Here is an 8,897-nt window from a genome sequence, read left to right on the forward strand (position 1 = left end):
CTTAGGTTACCAACATAGGTGGTCCATTCCTGACCATCCAAACACACTGCATAGATTATTACAAATTCCAACAGATCACAAGATAATCTACATCATTCATTCTTCATCACACATGGGAATCAGTAACCCATCATGCTTTCTTCTCATACCACTAAGAAGAATGATCATTCCCAAGGTAGATTCCAAATGCAGTCGATCTTCTTATGCCTCAATCCTTCACATGCACAAGGCTGACGTGGCACCTCAATCTCATTCACATCTCTTAGCTAACTCATCACAGAGTATCATTAGTTGCATCGCACAAGCTGGATCACAAAACTGATAACCGTAGAGCTGAGACTACCAACCAGTAGTCACACTTAGAGAAACCCTGACACCGGTTCACTACATCTCTTCATGCCTCTTCATACAAGTTCACCAACTTCTTTCAATCTACATACCGGTTCTCTTACATTTATTGACATCAATGACAACATACATTATCATCATATCAACATGTCGGTTCATCATATGCTAATGATATCCAACACTATGATCTGATCTTCCAGGTGATTTTTTGCACATACCGATTGGGGGACTTGTTTGAATCTTCTTTTGGTTCATTGTCAGTCTGAACTTCATCTTCATCGCTAGTGTTATCATACCGGTTTACTTGTGCTTGTCTTCCTTTATGTATATCTTCACCAACTCTTACATTCACACTCTCAATGACTCTTCTTAGTCTTTTGGTGTAGCATTTGTAGGCTTTGCTATGAGTTGAGCAGCCCAAGAAGATACCTTCATCACTCCTAGAATCGAAGCTACCTAAGCCATCCTGATCTCTTTTGATAAAGCGTTTACTCCCAAACACTTTGAAATACTTGAATGATGTCTTCTGGTCATACCACAATTCATAGGATGTCTTCCTATTTTGTGTTCTCAATTGAACTCAGTTGACATTATATACAATAGTGTGAACTACTTCCTTCTAGTACATATTCGGTATGTTTGCCTCATGCATCATGGTTCTTTCCATCTCCTTGACTATCCTATTTTTCCTTTCTACCACACCATTTTGTTTTGGTGTTCTTGGAGCTCAATATTGTCTTTGTATTCCATGTCTCTCATAGTAATCTTCAAGCTCATTTGATGTGAACTCTCCACCCTAGTCTAATCTTATACATTTTAGCTTGCATCCACTTTCCCTCTCAACCATCTTCTGGAAAATATTGAATCTTTCAAAGGCTTGATATTTGTCCTATAGGAAAGTGACCCATGTCATTCTTGAAAAATCATCAATGAGGAACATGAATTATCTTTCGCCAGCTAGAGCTCTTGTTCTGCTTGGTCCACATAGATCAATATACACCAATTGTAGAAGCCTTGAAGTATTATGTTCTTTAGCCTTAAATCTCACCTTAGTCTACTTTCCTCTTACACATTCATCATAAAATGTTCTTACTAGTTTGATGATGGGTTGTATATTTCTCATAGAGCCCTTTATGCTTACTATAACTAGATTATAAAAATTTATGTGGCCTAATATCTTGTGCCACAACCACCTCTCATTCACCTATCCCATCATGCATTGGGACTCAAAGCATTCCTTCAGATTATACACATTTGCATAGGTTCTTTTCCCTTTTGCAACAATCTGACCGGTACTCTCTTTTCTTATCTGGCAACCGGTAGAATCAAAAGTGAATTTATAATCTTTATCACACATTCAACTCGCACTTAGTAAATTGTGCTTTAAAACTTCCACATAATATACATTATGGGCCTTCAATTTGTCATCTATATTCAGAGTACCTTTTCCTTTTATCTTGATGGAGGAGTTGTCTCCAAATCTTACTGAGCTCCCATTCCAATCTTCAAGATTAATGAATTTATTTGTCACCAGTCATGTGATTGGAACATCTATTGTCTACAACCCATAAGTTCCTTCTCTCAGCATGTAGGGCAATATGCACAATTAGACTTGATTTTGCCTTGTTCTTGTCTTTTTCAACCCAAACCGGTTTGTCTTCCTTCTTATCTGCTACAATTTCATGCTCTAGTTTTGTTCCTAGTTCTTGATCTGATACTAACTTCTTTTGCTATATTATTCTAAGTTTGTAATGTTTAGCAATATGCCCAAACTTTTGACAATTATAGCATTTTACATCAACATTAAAAGATGAACTTTTAAAACTATTGTAGGACATCAGTTAACCTCCTACATTCAAAACTCCTATGACCAAATTCATTACACTGATAACAAACAATATCCATATCCCAGAGTGCAACAAATGACTTTCTACTTTCAAAATTAACAAAGGGCTTATTCATCAGTATACAATTAGCAACTCTATGTCCAAACTTATTACATCGGTAGCAATAACCATGGAAATTGGGTACATATGATTCTTGTTGCTTTGGACCAGCAAACCTTTGTCTCATTGGATGTCTTCCTCTCGTGCTATTGATTCTAGTGAATCCTTCACTATCCACTTTGGGCGTGCCTTTATGATTTGTATACTAGTAAGGTGTGTGACCCTGTTGTTTCTGAGCATACCGGTTCACGGGCTGATTTCTTAAAGCCTCAACATAGATATTCTTACTGGTATCTTTGTTGACTATAAAGGGTTGTTTCTCTTTACTTTCACTTGCGGAAGTAAATTGTATCTCCTTACCAGATGTGTCTTGGTTATTTGAACATTGTCCTTCTTCAAATCCTAAACCATCGGTGTCTTTTGAATGCTTCTCTTTACTCAACATATCTTCTAAAGCTTTAGTGCTACCCTCATACTTGCTCCTCATCTTTAATTCATCCTTGCTCTCTTCTAGCTCCTTTTTAAGCCTTACAGTCTCTTCTTGCAGATTTTGTTGCTCATTTTCCTTATTTATCAAATTGGAGGATGTAACTTCACATATCCTCTTATCTTCTTCCAATTAGTGTTGTAGATGAGAAATTGTTTTCTTTGATTCCTCCAATTGTTCTTGTTCCTCTACAACAACATGCTTAACCTTTTTGAGTTCTCTTCTAGTTTTCTTCAACTCCTCAAGTGCACTCATGAGCTCACCTTCTAAACCCACCTCAACTTCAATGTCTTCATCTTCATCTGCTTCATCAACCAGTTCATCTAGTTCCATAAATATATTAACTTCTCTTTCATCCTCATGGTAGTCATCTTCTGATGCACTTTCTTCATTTGTGGCATCATCTTCAAAGGTATATAGACTTTTATGCTTTCGATAGCTTCTTCTTTCTTACTAGTAGACCTTCTTCTCTTTATCTTTACCAAAAGGCCTATTGGAGCTTATTTTCTCATCTCCATCGGTTTCACCATAGGGACATTTTGTAGCAAAGTGTCCTATTTTACCATATTTAAAGCATTTGAGAGGCAGTTTTCCTTTATACTTACCAGATCCTCTTTTGAGCTTTCTTACAAAGTTTTCAACTTTAGTATCAGAGTCTCCACTAGATTCTCTATGAGAACTTACTTCCTTACCCTTTTTGGTGGAGTTGAAAGCAACTTCTTTCTTGGAATTTCCTTCACCAGTTGTCCTTATCTCATAAGCAGTTAGAGAGCCAAAAAACTCATCCATTGAAAATCTTTTCAGATCCTTGGATTCCTCTATAGCAGAGACCTTAGTATCATACTTAGATGTGAGTGATCTAAGAACCTTTTTGACAATAAATTCATCATCAATTTCCTCTCCAAGTCCTCTAATGGTGTTGACAATTTCATCTATTCTCTAAATATAATCTGCAATCTTCTCTTCCTCTTTCATCTTCAAGAATTCAAGCTAACCTCTTAGTGTTTGCATCTTGGCCTCCTTGACCTTGGCATCTCCTTCAAATAGTCTCTGCAACTTATCCCAAGTCTCCTTGGCAGATGAGAAGTGCATAACCTTAATAAACTCAATATCAGACAACCCACTGAGAATAGCATGTTTATCATTTACATTGTTTTCATACTCCTTCTTAGCATCCGGATCTGTAGGAGTAACACTACAAACAATATACCCATTTTTGACCAACATCCAAACATCAAAACCTAGGGAGGACATATAGGTTTCCATTCTTCTACTCCAGAAGGCATAGTTGGTTCCATCAAATATGGGGGCTTTAGAGGAGGAGGACTCATTTCTTTCCATTATGTTCTTAGATCAGAATCTACCCAAGCTAGAGAAATCTTTAACCAACTAGGAACCTAAGGATCTGATACCAACTGTAGAACATAATATGTCACTCAGAGGTGAAGGGGGGGGGGGGTGAATCAATTATTTCAAACAATTTCCAACCATGTGTGTACAACCGGTAAAGTGATGAAAACACTAGTAATCAAACACACACAAAGAATGCATCTCACCACAAACATCCTACCGGTATTTTCCTTATACTACTGGTCATCTTTCCCTACCGATCATGCAATGACCGGTCAACCCTTGTATCATCTCTTCATTGTTCTGTCGGTTGCTTCAAGCTAACTTGGATTGCTCACTAGTTTTGTGTTCACACTCTATGTGATCTGGTAATCATTCAGACTATTATTTTATCTTTTTTTTTGTTCATACACACTCACCAGTGGACCTGTTTACCAGTGGGCACTCCACCTTCTTGCATACCGGTTGACCATACCTACATGTTGATTATGCTATATCAGTTGACATACTAATCTTACCTTTAATTATCTCTTTGCTTTCTTATGTTTTCTTACTGGTGAACATTGATACCGATAACCTCTCCTTCTTGCATCTTGCATACACATTACATATCAGTAACCATCAATACTGGTGACATGCTATACTTACCGATTGACATCAATCACAACACAATGCCAACAACTATCAATTCATTTTTCGTAAACATGACTATCATTGATGTATTATTTCCACTTCAACCATATTGCTAGTTTGGCCTTCAATTCACTATTAATATTGGACATTTAATTTCCAAGCTTATCCATCTTATGGATAGCCTCCTAGCCTTGCAAGATATTTTCATCATTCTCCTCAAATATATATTTTTTTTTCCATCCTCTTTTCTAGTGCTTCTTACTTAATATTACTTCTATTAATTTTCATATATAATCGTTTGGTCATGTGGTGTGATGGAAAGAAATTTCCACCTTTATAACATCAAGAACTTGAAAAAAAATCATCTCTAAAAGATGCATCAACAATAAGGATATAAAATTCTTTGGGGATATTTGTAGTAGGATGTAGAATCCCTAATAAGGGGACCCCAACTATAGGTTCCACAAAACTTAGTATCCCACTACTAGTGTATTTCTTCCCTTTAACACTATCTCCTTCCACCTCTTTCTCCAAACCTCCTTAATTAAACCTCTTGTTCCCAATCTTATATTCCTCTAACAAAATAATGCTTTTCTCCCCTTTTCCTTCTTTATCAAATGGCTAGAGTCAGAGGAATCATCCTTAAAATATCTCTTATTTTTCTTTTGTCTCATCATCTCCTCAAATACTTTGTACTCTAGGTTTGAGGATGACTCTAGAGATCCATATGATAAGATTCATCTAATTTATCTCCAAAACCCATTCTTTCCTTATTATCATCTTGTAAATAATCTTTTAGGCTAAAAGAATCAAAAGATGTGGTATCGGTATGTTTATAGCCCTAGATTCTTCTCCTCCTTAAAATAACATCGACCACCTAGAGTTTTTTACCTATGATTTTATTCTTTTATATAATTCATAATTAGGAGCATGAGACCATAGTGAATAGGAGTCATGTTGATGCCTTTCTACTTTCCTTTATGAAGTTTTTCAAAGATACCTTAAAAAATAAAGGGGTGTAGACTAAAACTAAATGTCTAAAATGGTTAAGCAAGATAAAATTATAGTCATACACTTATTTAAACCTTTCTTAAAGAAAAACATACATAAAAATACATTTTTATACTATAGATTAAACTAGTTTGATAAATATTTCTCAAAGATTGAATTTAACTTCAATAGTCCATTTCACCACCTTTGGAAAAAGATTAGAAATATTCTCCAATGATATTTTTTTCTTTATAAAATTCCTATATCAATTATACTTTCTATTTTTCACTTCATCTCTTAAATTATTCTATCTACCTTCTAAAATATGAATACCTAACTTGATTTTTCACACAATAGAATCTAAAATACTAATAAACCACTTTAAAATTCTACACCATCCACATCTAACAATCAACAACTTATAGCCTAAAATGGTTTATAGCATTGTATACTTATAACATCTAACATTCTATAGCTATAACCCTATATTATTTTTAAGATGATTATCTTCAACTTTTCCATCAAGTGGCATGACTTGCTCATAACATACTAATTCAAAGTTTGTGTAGTTTAAAAAGGTCAATATTTCTTCATAGACTAGCCACATGGAGTCTACTTTATCTAGTAATTTTACACATTAGAATATACCTACAATCCTCTATGTGTATATATTTTTTAGATTAATGTGTATTCCATTTTTATCTTATTTCATTTTTTAGGGCAAGAAAGACACACTAATGATATGGTATCCATACAAAGGAGAATCTATGTGAGAAGTAGCCTCCTCATATGACTTTGTTGTCATTTTGAGTTTGTTGGCATTTTGCATAGAGATTGCATTAATGATATGTTGTCATTGATGTCAATTGAACCGGTAATGGTATTCATGGTATTGCTGATATTGTTGTTTTTTATATTGGCTAGTAACCAGTAAGAAGAGCTTTGTGGAAGACATTGTAAACCGGTATGTTAAGTTTGTGAGTTGAACCGGTAAAATGATGTAAAGGGTTAAACCTTTCTATGCAATGCAACTGGTAAACCCTATCAATTGTTAAGCCCTAACCGATCAAGTTTGTTGGTTTATTATCTAATGAGCGGTAATGATGGAGACACATGTGATCATTGTATGAGGATAACTTCAAATTGTTTTGGCACGTTTGTTTATTGTTTAGGGAAGGAGCAAGATAGATTGTATCTAATGCACAAGGTGTGATGAGTTACAAAGTCTGATGAAGTAGTGATATGGAGCAGTTAGAATTTTCTTGAAGAATGTGAAGAGATTGTCGTGATTTCTAACAGTCAAGATTGTACCGACTTGTTTGTAATCTCGATGATGAGAATTAGGTTTTTGTTGTTTTACCGACCTAATTGATTTGTATTTAAGGTCGATGAAGTTGCTTGTAAAATTTGTTGACAAGATTGGTAGAAACCTGTTGAGCGTGTTGTTGCCTAACCAAGGAATGGATATGCACTTTGAGTGAAGGCAGATTGAATCTTAAAAGGATCTGATCAAGGAAATGTAGTGCTATTAAGATATATCAAGAAAACCTGTTGTTTTCTAACAATTACAGTAGAAGTGAAATCCCTTAACTAGGTAAGCTCTAACAAGCTTGGTTACTCATTAAATCCTCTAACAAGGTGGTCCATTAGCTTGGATTCTTAAATCCTCCAACGAGGTTACTCCTAACAGGGTATTCTTCTTTTCATCAAGGCATATTTGTAAATCCTTTAACCGAGTGATTCCTAACTTGAATTAGTTCTTAACAAGATTTATTGTAAAGCTTTAACAGGCTTGGATCCTAATAGGGCGAACTTCAAAAGAGTACAAATAGCTATCCTTGTGAGTCTCATCTCACCGTGGTTTTTACCTATTTGGGTTTTCCATGTATAAACATTTGTGTCAAGTGGTGAATGTTTTTGTGGTTATAATCTTATTCTTTGATTTGATTAACTTCTGATAAGGCATGATAACTAGAAGCATTGAGAGATGAATATGTTGAGTTATGATTAAGCATTGTTGATGTTTACAAGATTGAAGTTGTTTACTGTTAAATTTTCATAATAGTCAAAACGGTTGATGTCAAGTATTCTTATGAATATTGATCTTGACTGAGTTATGTTTACTTTGTGTGATTGAATTTGAGTTTGGGAACTTTGTATCAGTTTTTCAGTATACTGATTCACCCCCCCACCCCCTCTCAGTATTCTACCAAATACTTATTCTTTCATCATACCATCAGACTTCATTCCTTAATTTATCTATTTTGTGGCTTGCAACTAAGATTAGAAAGATATTGTAGTCAATAATATTTTTGAGAATGTAATTTTTTCTTTGAATTATAACTAACTCAATAGTTTAATTTTAATTTCATGAAGAAGAATTGGATCAAAAGGCACAACCATTAACATAAAATAACTTTTTTTATGCATAAAGCTAACATTTATATATGATGATAAGACATCTCATAGAGAGGGTCAATGTTTACACAACACCTCTTGTAACATGAAAGCCTTAAATTCTAGGTTATCTATGAATTTTTATCCATTTACATGTTTACTACAACATGCTAGGTTTTCTTTTAGAATTTCCTCTTGCATGTAATGTAATATACTTCCATTCTATGGTGGATTCCTTGGTCTACCATTACTAGATTCTTTTTTTTGGTGGTAGGACAAGAACCAAAATTCTATCTCTATAATTGACATTTGAATCACATAGCATACACACAATTAAAAGTATTCTAGAAAATAGAATTTTGAAGATGATCGAGCTATTTAATTTGAAGTTATGAGTTCAATTTTTAGTTTACTTAAAAAATTGTAATAATTGATGCTATTTTAACTCTTATTAAATAGTAAAAAACAAGCCCAAATTATGGTTAATTTATCTACCAATGTATAAAATTTATTTATGATAATGAGAAGGCAACTCTCCTACATCATGACTGCAAACCCTAATTGGAGTTGGGAAACTCTACCATTAAAAAACCTTTATTTCACAACCTACAAGGTTGCCTTATAAAAAATATCATACACATGTTTCCTTCAAAGAATGCTAAGATTTTATTGATGTATAGATTCAAAAATCTCTTTCTCTACTTTCTTAAGTTGCATTCTATTGAAGTTACTGTTGTCACAAAAAA

The sequence above is a fragment of the Cryptomeria japonica genome, chromosome 7, assembly GCF_030272615.1.
Source record: "Cryptomeria japonica chromosome 7, Sugi_1.0, whole genome shotgun sequence".
Taxonomy (NCBI): Eukaryota; Viridiplantae; Streptophyta; class Pinopsida; order Cupressales; family Cupressaceae; genus Cryptomeria; species Cryptomeria japonica.